Source organism: Schistocerca nitens, chromosome 1, assembly GCF_023898315.1.
Source record: "Schistocerca nitens isolate TAMUIC-IGC-003100 chromosome 1, iqSchNite1.1, whole genome shotgun sequence".
In the NCBI taxonomy this organism is placed as follows: Eukaryota; Metazoa; Arthropoda; class Insecta; order Orthoptera; family Acrididae; genus Schistocerca; species Schistocerca nitens.
The window spans coordinates 747,732,469-747,749,266 of NC_064614.1; the positions used below are offsets into that span (position 1 = coordinate 747,732,469).

General features: G+C 36.7%; 1 protein-coding gene across 3 annotated transcripts in view; it reads left to right on the top strand.

The window, feature by feature from the left end:
* Window positions 1-16,798, top strand: part of LOC126260517 (protein abrupt-like) — a 267,219-nt gene that overhangs the window by 89,486 nt on the left and 160,935 nt on the right. The window lies entirely within an intron of this gene.

Consider the following 16,798-nt stretch of genomic DNA (forward strand, 5'->3'; position numbering starts at 1 on the left):
GCCGAAATCTGGATTTGCCAAATAAAACATGCAAAAAAGGATGACTGATTGCTGTGCTCTATCATTTATAAATCTCTGCTTTAGTTGGTTTCAGTTACTGAATTTCAATATAGATCAGAATCAATGTAAAAGGCAGTTAAAGTAAATTGCTGTTGTGATATTTTCTTGGAGATCATGCGTCATATTTAGAGGCCTGCGTACGTAGAGTCATGTCACAGTTATTATCCATTGAACATGCAAGTAATTGTTGCATCTGATGTGAGAAACAGGGATCATAATTGTGAATGTGTATAGATCAGAAAGTGAAACTCTGAGAACTACAGTTCCTTTGTTGGCAGCTACAGTGAAATAGTGTAGGTAGAAAAGGACATGTTAGGAGGGGTGCAAAGGAACTGGAATCCTTGCACCAGTGGGGAAGGCATATAAGAGACAAAAATAAGTCATTGTTATGTTATCCATGTTCAGTTTGCAGATGTTAGATCTTATCTGTACATATCTGCAATTATATCTGAAGAAACAGTGAATGATTTTTTTTTTTAATCTTATCTGTACATATTTGAAGTTTCATCTGAAGAAACACTGACAGTAGTTATTTTAAAATACTGCATGCCATCTTTCTGCATTGTGTTATTCTACTTCCCTGTGAAGAAGTGTGTTATTTCAAAAGTTCAAAATTAATTTTTTTTATGTTGCATTCATAGCTGAGTCTATTTTAGCTGAACAGAAGTAGCTCTTTGAATGTCATCATAATTAACACTTTATGCTCCTATTTTTGTTTTGAGAGTCTTATGTTTCTTTGGTTCAGTTTTTCCTCATTTCACTTCTTTCCCTCTCCAGTATCCAATTGTTAAGCAGTTAAATAGGGTCATAATTGATTCCACTAGTCCGCCCCTGGTAGCTGAGTGGTCAGGGCGATGGAATGTCATACCTAACGGCCCGGGATGGATTCCTGGCTGGGTCGGAGATTTTCTCCGCTCAGAGACTGGGTGTTGTGTTATCCTTATCAACAACATTTCACCCCCATCGTCACACAAGTCGCTGAAGTGGCGTCAACTCGAAAGACTTGCACCAGGCGAACAGTCTACCCGACGGGAGGTCCTAGCCCCACGGCATTTCCATTTTGTTGATTCCACCTTTTTTAAATTCAATTTGTGCTGTCAGTTTTGTCTTTCATTGTGCAGGATTTAGATGTTTTCAACACATCCGAGCAGTTTTCATGTACTTCATCCCATTTGTTCCAACATGGACTTTGTTAGTTCATCCAGAAATTACATTTTCCACTGTTTTTGTTCAGATGTAATTAAATGTAATTATTATCAGTACTAGATAATCACATCAAGTTTCTTTATCATCATCTCACTCTTAAAATATTTTTACTCTCTCTCTCTCTCTCCGTATGTGTGTGTTTGTTTCTCTCTCTCTGTATGTCTGCCTGCCTGTTGTTTTATTGATTTGCCTATCTTTCCAACAATAAACTGTATAATGATCACTATATTGTGAAGGTACCCATATTGCTTTCAGATTATTAGAAAATTATGTCCTCTGTTTCTTTAACTCATGTCTGGACAACTTTTAGTACTGAAGCAATCTTTGAGGAACTGGTTTTGAACAGGAGATAGACTACTTGATTCATTACACTTCAGCTAGAACTATATTCATAATATTTTTTAATCTTTACTTTGATGGCATCAAAGGGAAGAGCCTTGTTATGCATATATTATAATATTATCTACAGATTTTATCTGTAGTATCCTTTGTGCAGGATTTCTGTTTTGTGGCAATTACTTTACACTGCAGATTAGAGATCAGTGATGGTAGTGTAAATGACAGAGTGGTTCTTTTCATGTTCATGTGGATAGAACATGAGACTAAAGAAAAGTGAAAAGATTTTTTTTCTCTTTCACTTCGCAATAATATTTGCCTGGAAGACTGTGTAGAGGACAGACTACAGTATTAAGATGCTGTTATGTGTATCTGAGAGGAAAGAGGCTTGTATATTAACTAATATATGGAGCATAATTTATTTTTTATGCCTTTAGCAGTTATACAGTTCCACAGACATATCACAGGTGAAGCGGTGAGAGGTTCCTACATCTTTCACTGCTGGTGTATATTTTGTTTATTTCTACACACTAAACTGTTAACCTCATATCACAATAAAGGAAGCTTGGTCAGATTTTTTGCAAGAAAAGTGGCCACAGATTTTCAAGCATTATTTTTTCGTGATGTCTTTTACTACTTACAGTTTGAAAGTTCTGTTGAACTGAGATTTTTATATAAACTGTTCATGACAATAGGCATTTGGCCACCTTGTCTTGCAAATCCTGGCCAAGCTTCGTCAACAGACAGGCTCAACTCAGGTTAATTGGTAGAATATACAGACTGTACATATACTATATTGCAAAGCATTACACGCTTAACATACAAGACTAAAACATTATGTTGTTCTGTTATGTCATAGGCATCAGTAGAGTTTATCAGATGTTTTAAAATGCTTTGGTATTAAATTGTATATTACAAGACTTATGGTACTGTGTGACAGATAATTGTACAATGCTGCTTGAAGGAGTTGATATTTTACCAAGAATTTAGCATCCTGTTTTCTTCACACCATTGTTTAAGTCTTAATTGATATGTTTACTTTCAGTGAATCTGACTATCCTCAGCAAACACTAAACTTTCTTGTTCTTAAAGTCTAGGTACAATTGGACTAAAACGTGTTGTTACTGTTATTGTTCGGTAACTTCTATCATACCTAAGTGCATGTACTTAACAAGAGGCGTGCCTCAGCATAATGCTGCCAGTGTGCGTGCCTTTCTCTCAGATTTTGTCATAAGAAAGTGATAAAATCACATAGCTATTTGATGTACTATTACATGTACTTAATACTGGCTGTGCAATTGAATGGACTCCCCAAGTATTTGCTTCATAAGTTCCTTATAAACCTGTAGATTCAGTAACATACTCTGAAGTAACAGTTCTTTCAATGTGTAATTGTATGTAAGCTGAAGTAATCAATCTGAGACCAGTGTTGGCATTGAATAGTAGCCATGAATTTAATTTGCTTCCACAGACTGGATTGTATGCAGTTTATTAACTCAGGATGAAAGTTCTGAAGAACTGAGCAGGAAGTCTAAACTAGTGCTTAAAATAAGGACTTGGGAATTGTGAAGCAAGTTAATATTATCTAAACCTACAATGAAATTTGCTACGCATATCCAAACAGATTATTATGTTAGTACACAATAAAGCAATGAAAGCTGTGTTTACTCAGAGTGCTAATAGAGGACAATAGTAACAAGAGAAATGCAGTACCCCATGCAATTTGAAAATAGGTATTGCATGTTCTTGTTGTGTTACTGATCCAGGCTTCATTGATCAGTAGACATGACTTGTACAGCTGAATGATTAATCTTTTTCTGCTGCAGTGTGTTGTGTTTCTTTTTGGAAGAAATTTGTATGAACAAATTTTCATAATGTGTGTGTGTGTGTGTGTGTGTGTGCGCGCGCTCTTGCACAGAGAGAGAGAGAGAGAGAGAGAGAGAGAGAGGGGGGGGGGGGGAGAGAGAGAGAGAGAGAGAGAGAGAGAGAGAGAGAGAGATTTCATGAATGTATGGATGCAGTTGCTTGCATTTGCAGCAGTGTGTGTTGTGTTAAAGAAAGTGTCTTGTTTTAGAAAACTGGCATTTGTGATTGGTTGTGACAAGTTATTGCATGAAATGATCATTTTTAGAATGATTTTGTTGAAATATTTATCTGAGTAATAAGGCTGATACTGTTTTCATACTAAATAACTTTTGTTTGTAAAATGTAGTATTAACTGTACACGATTCTCATGAGAAGTAAACTAATTAAATATGTTCCTCTGTGTATTGTTCAACAAGATGCTTAGATTGTTAATCGGTAGAAGTGTTCATAACAAACAAAATTTTCATGAAACTTTTAAATATTGTAGTAGTTTGATATTAAGTGATAGTTCATAAGCAATGGGAAGCAAAATCAGAAATAAGGAAGTTATGTATGGATTTCTTGTTGAGTACAATTAGAAGTAGCAGAAAAGGGTACACAAACTCATCCTTAAAGTTGCATTTTGTGTCTGTGTAACTAACTACTTACTCCACCCTTTGCCCTCATCCATTTTCCCCACTCTTTCTCTTAAAGCTCTTGAGGTATTTGGAATCTGGTGGTTGCCATCCATTTTCAGTAATCATTTGTCAGATAATTTTGTTATTGTTGTTGACAATATTGGTAGCTTTATGTTTGTTCACACAACTGAAGCATATACTGATAAAGTATAGTAACTACTTGAATTCCTCATTTTTCAAAGAGAGGAAGTTCATGTTTGTTTTAGTGTGTGTTGCTTGTATATTTCTGTTTTAGAAAGAAGCTTGGACTTTTTCATGCTATTTAACATGCTTCTCATGATGATCTGGTACGTTGGTTTCTTGTATCATTGTAGTGCTCTATTTGTGGAATCCTTATCTGATAAATTTTTCTTATAATTAACTTATATTCTGGTAGTTAAATGTGTATAACATCACATTTTGCCCCTATTGCTGTAGATAGTGGTTTTATATGCATTACTAACGACTGTGTTACGAATCAGATGTCTTTAGTAGACTTGCAGACTAGTCAGGATTTTGAGAAATGTAACTTAAGAGATCAATGAAAATGACTCACATACAGGCAGTCTGACAGTCTATGCCATTACTTTACTGATAATTTTGCGATAATCGGAAAGTTTGGCCCAGAATTAAGTAACTCAAATCAGGCAAGTTGAGCATTTTTATAACAGTCTTGAAAACATATTGTAGATGTTTTTCCAAATTATGTGGAATAAGAAATGATTTCCTGCAGCAAGTTATTGAATACTGAATTTTGATATTTTTGTTTCCTCTTGTTAAATATGGCTTCTTTAAGCCAAAAATGTTTGACCTTCAGTTACCACTTGTGGCTTAGCAATCAATCGAAACTTTCTGAAAAGAGACAAATTTTATTTTCAGTTCTTGTGATATGCAGTTGAGGAAATATATTATGAAGCAGAATTTAAATGTATTGCATGTAAAATGTGATTTGAGAGATTTCCATCATTTGTTATTGACATGTGGCATCTGAACATTTTAACTGTGCATTTTATCATCTGCCTGCATGTCTGTAATGATTAAAAATTGTCTTCTTGGAGAACCATGTGGATATTAAAAATGTATTGACATACACTGTGCAACAGTAGCAAACTTTTAACATCTATTTGACTTTGTGTGTCCTATTTACCTTAATGGACTGTAACAGTGCACAGTTTTGTTTTTCAAAGCCCTTGTTGTCACTAAGTCATAAAGCCTCGAACACGAGATTCAAGTAAAAATGAACTAACTAAAAAAGAATAGAGTGTAGTAATATTAAAAAAAAATGTAGCTACTTGTTTATAAGAGATGCTGGAAGTGGTGGCCATGAGCATCCGAGCCACTTCACAAGCAGTTTGACTAGAGATAATTAACTGGTACATGAAGCATACTGGTCTTTTGTTTGGGGCCGTTTTATATGCATAAAGAAAAATAGATAAAAATCAAACACTAAGTGACATTTTGTCACGTATTTACAAGAATTGGATTTCAGAGTCATTACATAACAATGGATTGCTTCAGTGAAAACAGACAAAAAGTTTAAAATAAAACTCTTTGAGAATTGTAATTGGTATGTGCTAAACCATTGACATATGCTACCCCCTACAGTCATCCAGATGTAAGTTTTCCATGGTTTTCGAAGTTTTGCATTACCAACCATGAATTCCAGCTCTGTTGACCTCATCATTAATGGGACATTAAATTATATAATCTCCATTCCTTCATTGAAGAAGAATCTGAGAAAATAGTCTGTCTGTAGAGGAATTTCGGTCTTTGTATATTTATTATTTCTATGGGCTTTTGTAAAAGCTTGCACTGATGTCGAAAAGACTGAATTATTTTTAATTAAGAAACTGGGACTGAGTGGACCTCAATGGAAGTGGTGTTGGGAGTTGTTCCGGAAAAAGACAGGTGGTACTGAATGCCAGGTTCTCATTATTAGAAATTCTAACACGCAGTTGGCTGCTGATGTGCAGAGTTATGTGTCATTGCTATGTGAGAAGATGTTGTCAAGAGTTCTCCTGTTTTACTCTTCCCTTTCATTATCTTCCATCATCTGCTTATTTAATTGGTCTTGCTTACACTAATGTGTTATCTTTCTTGCTGAGCCGCCATTATTAAACGAAAGCCGCATTGAGCAAAAAAAATTTTTTTCCTGCAACTGGCTTTTTAAAATGAGATACTTGGCTCTATTGGCAACTAACTCTTTTCAAATTTGATAGTGTTTCTTAAAATAGTGTAGCATTTTCATTGTCTGAATTACACTTCCGTTTTATTTTGGGGGGGGGGGAAACATTCTGCACTGACCATGACACAATCTCAAATGGAATTCTTACAGGGAAAAAACAGCAATTTAGGATTTTGTCTGTTTGTGGGTGTGGCTAAAGTTTCTTGTAGTGGTGGTACTATTGAAAATGTGCATCATTTTTTATTCCTGAAACAGCTGATGTCTTTTGTTTGGCATGAGCTAAATGAAATTATAATCATAAACAGCTGATTGTCGATGAACTTGTTGATTCAATACCAATATTGGTACTGTTTGTTTTATATAAGTATCATTATTAATTGTAGGTGGTTGCTGCTTTTTACTTTTCTTTAGAACTAATCCATATCTTTACAAAGCTGTGAGTTCATAATGTCTCAGTCTTTCGACAAAATTGCAGGAAGTAGTAGTTGTTATGTTTTACACAGAATGAGTGCAGATTTGTCTGTGTGTGCGTGTTTTGTGTTTTTCTTTTTTGCCGCTATGCTCTAAGTATGTGAAATACCTCAACTGCTGCAGTCACAGAACTACAATGGATTCTCTCTGAGACAAAGAAAGGAAGAGCATCTGAGTAGACAATCAAAGACACAAAACATGGGTTTCATGTGAAGTAACTCACCACAATAAAATGCCATTTTCTTTCATATAGAAAATATATGTGTGCAGTTTTTTGGTTGTGTACTGATAAAAAATGTTAGGCAAATCACAATAAAAGTTTCACCATTTTTGCTGGTATTTCTGTGATCTGAAGTAAATAAATGAGTGTTGTGTGAATCTATGAGAGAAGATCTGAATGAAATCTCTGAATTTATGAAAGATCTAACAACTGTTGTGAAGGTGAGAAACTGGCATTAAATGAAACAATTCAGATGGCCATTTTGATGAAACAGCCCAAGCTATGCTGTGGTACATGTTCCGAGTGCATTAGTGTATCTGCTGTCCAGTAAAATCCTTTCTGCTGTGTAATTCTAATTTCAGAATTGGTTGATGTAACAGGCAATGACACACACACAGTTCCCAATGCTTTACAAAGAATGTCTGTGTCTAACAAACTGTGGGTCTTTCGTTTCAGTAATATTACTTTAAAGTTTGTAGAAAATGTGGGTAAAAGGTTTGAGTATGTTGGGAGGTTTGCTATGATTTGAATTGCCTGGGTGCTAGGTAGGAAACCGTCATAGATATGTAGATATCTTGGAAGTATGGCTAGCCGCAGTGGCCGAGCGGTTCTAGGTGCTTCGGTCTGGAACCGCGCGACCACTACGGTCGCTGGTTCGAACCCTGCCTTGGGCATGGATGTGTTATGTCCTTCGGTTAATTAGGTTTAAGTTGTTCTAGGGGACTGCTGACCTCAGATGTTAAGTCCCATAGTGCTCAGAGCCATTTGGAGGTATGATTTGCACACCGGTATCATTACACATCATTTCAGGTGTTGTATTTATAAATGTGATTTTGTATGTTCTCAGTTGACACTGTATCTTCTGAATGAAAGTTTAATTCTGCTAACTACCCTGACCCTGTGGTCAAATCATTCCCTACCACATCATTTATCCTAGGTATATTTAATCAGCAAGCAGGAGAATCCTTGTAAATTTTGGAAGAGTGGAAGGGGAGAGGTAATGATGAATTGAAGGTATAAATCGAGCTCTGAGATGTATTTACATGGTTCAGTAGAAACATCATTGCTCATAAGGTTCAAATAAAAACTGGTCTCAAATACAGATTTAATAATTTTTCAAGCAATACTTATTGGTATTTGTGGTGACTGAAAATACTCATGATTGAAAAAAATAAGTATTGAATTGTGCACTTCAAAGATTTGGCAGGTTCTTTCTGTGGCAGCTTTACTGATACTGATCAGTTAGTAATTCTTTCGCTTAAGATCGAAATGTAGGCGCTCTCTCTCTCTCTCTCTCTCTCTCTCTCTCGTGTGTGTGGCTGGGTGCACGCGCTCTCCTTATTGTAAAGTTTCAGCAATATTAGGAAAAGGATAGATTGCTACTTTTCTTAAAGATGGACAAGCACAGTAAAAATACTTACACATTACAGCTTTCAGACACACACACACACACACACACACACACACACACACACACACACACACACACACAAGGAAACATACCTCACCCACACGTGACCGCAACTAATGGCAGCTCCAACCTGAAGTTTTTTGGTGTTAACACAGTAATTTTTCCCTGTACTGTATCTCTTCAGTAAACAGTTCAATTTCCATTCTAATGTCTCTGCAGACAGTGTATCAAAATCTTCATTCTTTCTTGATTTCCTATATTATGTTGAGGTAATAGTTAGAGAATTAAAGAGCCCATTTGTTTGTAAGTAGCCTCAGTACAAGATATTTATATATTTTATCCCAGTATTTGTTCTGCTCCATATTGGAACAAGGTCTCAAAAAGCATCATAAGTAAAAAATGTACATTTTCAGTACAGTGGTATTACTGGCAGATGTTTACAAATAGTCAAAGTTTGATTGCTTGTTAAGCCATTCTCTCCTTTTGAGTGTAATACAGTGGAACATAATTTTTATATTTACCTCATTTCTGTAGGTGCACATTCACTGCAATGCAGCAGCATATCAGTTATTTTCGGAAAGGAATTCCAGATTTCTCCTGCATTGTTACTATACTAAACTGTGGTTGTTGCATGGGGTGTCCTTATATTTTGTGTAAGCACAAAATTATAAAAAAATGAAACATGAACTTTTAACAGTAAAGGCACTAACAAGGGAACCTCCTCATCGCACCCCCCTCAGATTTAGTTATAAGTTGATACAGTGGATAGGCCTTGAAAAACTGAGCACAGGTCAATCGAGAAAACAGGAAGAAGTTGTGTGGAACTATGAAAAAAATAAGCAAAAGATACAAACTGAGTAGTCCATGGTAAGATAGGCAACATCAAGGACCGTACGAACTCAGGAGCGCCGTGGTTAGCGTGAGCAGCTGCGGAGCGAGAGGTCCTTGGTTCAAGTCTCCCCTTGAGTGAAAATTTTTATTTTCAGACAATTATTATCTGACAAACTCTTACGTTTTCATCACTTTCTTGGGAGTGATTATCACATCCACCCGTAAACCTAAAACGGGCAAAGTAGAAGACTCTTTTTACCCATTCGCCAAGTGTACAAGTTATTTGGGTCGACAACATATTCCTGTCATGTGACACACATGCCGTCACCAGTGTCGTATAGAGTATATCAGACGCGTTTTTCTGTGGAGGAATCGGTTGACCTATGACCTTGCGATCAAATGTTTTCGGTTCCCATTGGAGAGGTACTCATTTCGTCTACTAATCGCACGGTTTTGCGGTGCGATCACTAAACACAGACACTATACTTATTACAGTGAACAGAGACGTCAATGAACGAATGGACAGATCATAACTTTGCGAAAATAAAAAAAGTAAACTTTTCACTCGAGGGAAGACTTGAACGAAGGACCTCTCCTTCTGCAGCTGCTCACGCTAACCACGGAACCACGGCGCTCGTGAGCTCGGATGATCCTTGATGTTACCTATCTTACCACGGACTACTCAGTTTGTATCTTTTGCTTATTTTTTTCATAGTTCCACACAACTTCTTCCTGTTTTCTCGATTGATTTGTGTTCGGTTTTTCATGGCTTATCCACTGTGCCAACTTATAACTAAATCTGAGGGGGGTGCAATGGGGAGGTTCCCTTGTAAGTAAATATATCTTAAGTGAATATAAAATTTTCTAATGAATAGTGAGTTAGGCTTTCAAATGTCACGGAGAAAGAGCCTTTCTTTAAAATGGGTAAAAAATGAAACTTACGTTTGTTTATAACAGTGTGATGTATTTATGGTAAAAATTAGTATGATAATGGCAAGATTGCTGCAGAATCATCATTTCTTTTTCCTGTATTACTTGTTCCATAATATTCTAGGGAGCATGTACTAGCCATATTTATAGGTTATGGTTTTATCTAATGCTTTGGAGACACTCGTGTAATTAATCTCAGATTTCAAATAACTGTTATTGTGTATATTTGTTGTTCTTCATGGTCAATTGATCTTAAGCGTCATCAAAATTTGCAGTAATAAAATTGCTACTTCTATTAAAAGTATTGTCAATTTGCATTGTAAATTGATTCTTACTGAATTAAAATTAGTGAAAATGCTCAATGTTTAAATTACTTGCAGAATGTCATTCCTAGTGTGGAAAAAAAGTGGACTGTCCACTATCAACATCACAAAGATAACATTATAATAATCACTTTAATTTGATTTATATGATTTGAAATGTAGTTTGTACCATAGGAAACTAATAGGTGTGCCAGTGTGTTCAGCCAGACCACAATAGCATGTAATGAACAAAACAGTTTTATGAAATACGTCCCATACAAGATGTGTTGTAATGATAAGAAATGAACACTAATGTTCACTGTTTACATATACAAACAACAGGGCATTGGAGTAGTTCTTTTTTAGACCTTCCTCAACCCCAATCCATCTTGTCTTCCCTTCCAAACCCCATCATCCTCTCAATATTTCTGTTTCTTTACTCTCACTGGACAAGATTTAATGGCTGCAAATGCAAAATTTTTATGGTGTGCTCTGACTTGATACAGCTTTGTGCTGAGTGTAGGAAAGATGGTAGTACCACATCTACAAATAGTAACACTCGTGCCATAAACACAGAATTGAAATAAGGATCAATAATGTTTGACAGAGCACAAATTTATTAACTGTTGACAGTGGAACAGTTGTATCATGGTTCATACTATATATTATGAATTTGCAACATTTTAGGTTGTGACTTCTACATTTCTGAGCAATGGCAGAAAAACAGAATGGAGAAAATTGAGAACTAGTAGGTACAACAAATGAGAAAAAAAAAAAAAAAAATCTTGAGCCCCATTTTAGAACATTGTCCAAACTAACGCTTATTAGTTACTCAGTAGACAGTTGAGACAATATTATACACAGCCAGAAAGAAGGCAGCACGCTCAAGGACAAGGTCATTTTATTGACAAGTGAAGTGACGGGTTGTTCATCATTGTAGTAGTGTATAACAAATTCAGACCAAACAAAACACTCATCACAGTAAAGAGTGCCTAAATAGTCACATCAGTACACAGTGTATCACCATACAGTAGCGGTGCAGGCATGTATTCTTATGTGCAATCAATCACAAAGGTGCTGAATGATATCCTGCGATAGACTGTCCCAAGAATCTTGCACCTTTTGTTGTAATTTAGCATTGGTTGTGGATGCCATGGAGCATGAATAAGTCCCCGCTTCATCGTGTCTCTTATCTGCTTAGTTGATGAAAGATCTAGTAATCTTGCTGGCCAGAGTAGTAGCACTTCAGAAAGAGCACGCGTCACGGCAGATGTATGTGGATTTGCATTGTCCTGCTGAAAAACAATGGATTGTGTTCCTGTTGAAGAAATGGTATTAGCACGGGGATGATGGCCTCTGTAATGTAGCAGACACTTGTTACTTTACACCACAAAAACGCCAAATGTGATCGCATGGAATGGCCTGGGATGGCACACATGCGTCATGGACAAATTCACTCTGGAATAGGCAGCTCACTGGCTCTGTGCCATACACTAGATCCATCACTCGCATACTAGCAGAATCTAATATAATCACAGAAGACAGCAGAATGCCATTCCACTCTCCAGTCAACTCTTTCACAATGTCAGAGTTGCCATGCTTCGTGGTGTTGTGTCATTGGTAACTTGGCCAGAGTCACATGTGATCTTTATCCTACTCCAAACAGGTAGTTCTCAGTGGTGGCTTCTGATGCAACATGTGTTTGGATGTCATCCCTGGATTATGTTCAGTTGGCCATTACTGCTCACACAATGCGTCGATTTTGACATTTGTCTGTACTACACAGCTGTCAGAATCTGGTCTGCAGGATGAGAGAGGAATGTTCCACAGATCACTCTTGAAAACAGTTACACACCACCAACACATTGTGCCCAACATTTGCAGTAGTCAGTTTGTGGGTCCATCCAGCTTCGCACAGGTCCACCATGCAACACCATTCAAATAGCTAACGCTGTTCAATGTAATTACATACTAGTCAGTGGGGCATGGTTGTCTGCTAGAATGAATGTTGCAGATATTTCAGAGTCAAAATGGAGACACAGGCAAAGGATTCACTAACAGTAGAACCCCTCAGTATGCACATATTATACCTTGGTGGCACTGAACACAGACCTTGAAGGTGCTGCATTTTTTTTCCCAGCAGAGTATGAATGAAATGAATATTGAAGTAGTAAAGCTTCACTTTAAACAATGGAAAATCCAGAATGGAATGATGACAATATTACAAAAACGATAGATTGCTACTCACCATCTAGCAGAGATGTTGACTGGCAGACAAGCACAATAAAAAGACTACTAAACACGTAAGCCTTCAGCCATAAGGCCTTCAGAAATAAACATACACATTCATGCAAATGCAGCTTACACATGCATGACCACTGTCTGTGGCTGCTGAGGCCTCAGCATGTGGTCATGTATGTATGAGCTGTGTGTGTGTGTGTGTGTGTGTGTGTGTGTGTGTGTGTGTGTGTGTGTGTATCTGTTGTCTATTTCAGAAGGAGGTCTTCTGGCTGAAAGCTTACGTGTTTAGTAATCTTGTTGTGCCTTTCTGCGACTCATCATCTCAGCTATATGCTGAGAAGCAATCTATCCTTTTCATAAATCTTCATTTTAATTAGATAACCATTTTCAAGATTGAAGTAGTGTAAATATAATTTTTATGCTTTAAACTTGGTATTATTTATAAATATAGTAAGGAAAATTGAGGCAGAATGTAAATATTTAGGAGTGAAGGAGATCACTCACTTCATAGCAGAAGCATTGAATCAACAACAGGTACACTCAAAAGAGAATAGCAAATTTATTTATTTATAATCATGGCTGAAATATTTTTCAAAGTTCGCGGGATGCTTAAGGACACTAGTGTACCTGGAAGTTTAATGTTAGTTTTTACTTAAACAAACACACACACAGACATCAATATTATTTTCCTATGACTAGACATTTACATTAATTCCTTACAGTGTCAAGCAGAATATCATGTGAACAGTTCTAATGAGCTGGTAAAAGATTCCATAGTACCAGAATAGGTTTATTAATACAGTGTTTAACACCTTTAATGTGACAATTATGATGAAAATGGTAAGTGGGAGAAATGTAGCTCTAAATTCCGTACGACTTTCCTTCAGATATTCACAAAACATAAAACTAAGTGAGGAAACCTCAGTGGGCCATTAACTATTGGGTTTTCAAAACAGTTACCAGAAAATAGAGCTAAAAATGGAAGATAGTTTCAAATTTCTGTGTAAATCTGATTTGTTACACTTCCGTGTATGCATGTGACCTTGTGATAACAGATGTGAAAAGAAGTCATTCGAATACTCAGTGTGTTGTGTAATTTTATTCATCTTATTGCCATTTGTTTTTTCCCTTTATTTACCAAGTGATCTCTTGGAATTTGAAAGCATATAATTGCTCAATTCATGCGGTTTAGCACTACTTATTATTTGAAGTGTATCGAAATGAAATTGCTATAACTGATGTACTATCCCGCATTGTGTCATCCATGTGAACATTTTGAGTAATGATAGTGCTGAAAACATTGAACATAATTTAATTGTCTCATACACTGGAGTTTTCTGATATAAGAGCTGTGGAGGTGATATATATAAGGGGCTACTTTGGCAGTCAGTAATGAATGTATTGGTGAGACTATTTGGAATAAAGGGCCTGTATGCTGTTGCTTTCTGTGTATTTACGCGTGTAATATATATATCCATAGCACTTACGTTAATTAAAATAACAAATTTATTCCAAGATATGGCTAACTGTTTTGAGAAGAAAATAATGACTTAAAATAACTTAAAATTAGTTATTTGACTTTTGGGTAAATTCATTCTTCTTCCGTTTTCTTCTTCTTCTTCCCATATTTTTTTTTTAGAACTGTGCTTACTACTTACTGCAAACTTTCAGCACAGTTGCAGTGTGGAAAAGCAAACAATTCCAAGTCTTTGGGTTTACTTTTACTAGCTGGATGAAAAAGGTTATTTTTTCTGGCTCTGTCAGTCAGCCATTGATACTGACAAAAAATGGCTTCGCATGCTTACTGTAAATATGAAATGTTTGTAAGTATGTAGCATTATCTGGGGAAGAATGCAACAGCTGTATGAAATACAGGGCCATAAAAAAATTCTGCAGGAGAAAATAGTATTACACAGTATAATACACATACAAATACAGGAAGGCCCACTTGAAAGGGGCTCCACAAACCAACATTTGCTTAAATTATACGTAAAGGCTTTGCATAAAAAATCAGGAAAGGGAATGAAATGAACATGTCGTACCTCGTCATGGAAAAATAAAGGTGAATCACAAAATGCGCTGGAAGTGACCGCACATGACTTCTCTGGTGTCACTATCTTTATGTCATGGATTATGTTCTCTCGTAAGTCTTCCAAGTAGTGTGCCTTGTTGCTGTAGATCTTGCCCTTTAGACCATCCCAGAGGAAAAAGTCTGGTGGTGTTAAATCAGATAACCCTGGGGGCAACAGTCCTTTCAAAGTCACTCTTCCGGGGGAAAAATGATTCGACCTCAGCCATCATCACTCGAGACATGTGGCATGTGGTGCCATTCGGTTGGTACCAGCCGAGGGTAATTTCATCACCACCCAGCTGGTTCACAAATTCCCAAAATGTTTTGATGTAAACTGCACTTGTCCCAGTACACTCAAAAAATTGGTCTGATGATGCAGCGCTGTGATATTGCACAGAACATGCCAATCTTATGAATGCAGGTGTTGCTCGACCAGTGCATGTTGATTTTCATTACGCCACAAATGTGTATTGTGAGAATTTACATAGTCAGTGAAGTGGAATCATACCTCACTACTGGACCTTGTGTACTGCAATATTCCCGGCCTCTGAGCAGTAAACTGCTGAAACCAACAGCAAACATGTAAATACGTTTGTCTGTGTCAATGACATTCAGTTCTGAACAACTGTAAACCTATAAGGATACACACTGGCTTTCTTTGCAGCTCTGTGACATTCTGCATACCTGAGATAAACTTCAAACAGAGTTTGCAGGAGAGGCCAACAATCATTGTTTCAAGTCAGTAACTTTTTATTCCGAGAATGGCGGCTGTCGCCCACTGTGAAGATCCAATACTGTTCCACTGCTCACCATATAGTTTACAAACTTTTGTACGCAGCATTTAGATGGTATATGCTGACCACCAAACTGTTCAACAAACATTCACTGACATGTCTTAATGGACATGCGCTCTTCGACAGAATAGCACTACATTGTCATTAAATGCTAAACACTCAGCTCCAGCCACAGCGACATGCAGATACACAGTACTGTGTCAAACAATGTTGCAGAGCGCAGTGTTGCCACGTCAAACGTCACAAATTACGCAGTGTAATTTCAGTGGAGTTACTATGCATGTTTGTGGGACCTCTTTCGACTGGGATACCCTGTATTTTCCTACAGCATTAAGAAAGTTGCATCATGTTACATTTATTTCTTCACTTTCGAAATATATTCACCATTAGTTTCTAGACATACTTGAAGAGGATATTCAGACTCAGTCTGTGTCTTGTGAGTTACAGTTTCTGATTTGTTGTGTTAGGTGTGTGGAATTAGTAATTTTTAACTGTATGGAATGTTGTCAAAGTATGTATTGGAGAAGAAGGCGAGAGGTGCAAAATAAGAGCTTCAGCGAGGTCACGGCATTGGACTGTCCAGTCAGATTTAGTATTCATAAAAATTCATATTTGAGGTTGTATGCACAAATAGGAAGACATGTGGAGGAGCCCTGTCATGTATTAAAACAATCTTATTCCCAGTCACAGCTTCAAAATCTTCTATTTGTGAGAAAACACAAATTTCTTTGCTGTATCTCTGAGGAACGAAGGCCTAACAATACAGTTTTGGAGATGGTGGCTCCCATATCGTTTTGCAGTCATCTACATTCTGACTGGTTTATGTGATCTTCAGATGCAGTAGCTATGCAGATTGCTGTACATATTGTTGTGAAATATCACCTTGTCAATGAAAAGAATATGATGTAAGAAGCTTTCATGGTCATAAGGTTTCTTCATTATCAAAGTAAAAACTCAACATGCTGTGGTCTGTTCTTTGACTTAATTCTATACGTTAGTGAAATTTTGGAGTTGTGACATTGTAAAAAATTAACAAAGGACAGTTTGAATAGTAATATTGAAGTACTCAGTGATGATCTTGTTAGGACATTTAACACACGGGCCACAGACTGTGTTTTCCTATGAGGGGCTGGTTTGCACTGGAGATTTTCCTTTTGCTCTGAATCTAGTTGCTTTGAATTGTTTTGTCCATCGATTCAAATCTCTATCATTTGCAGC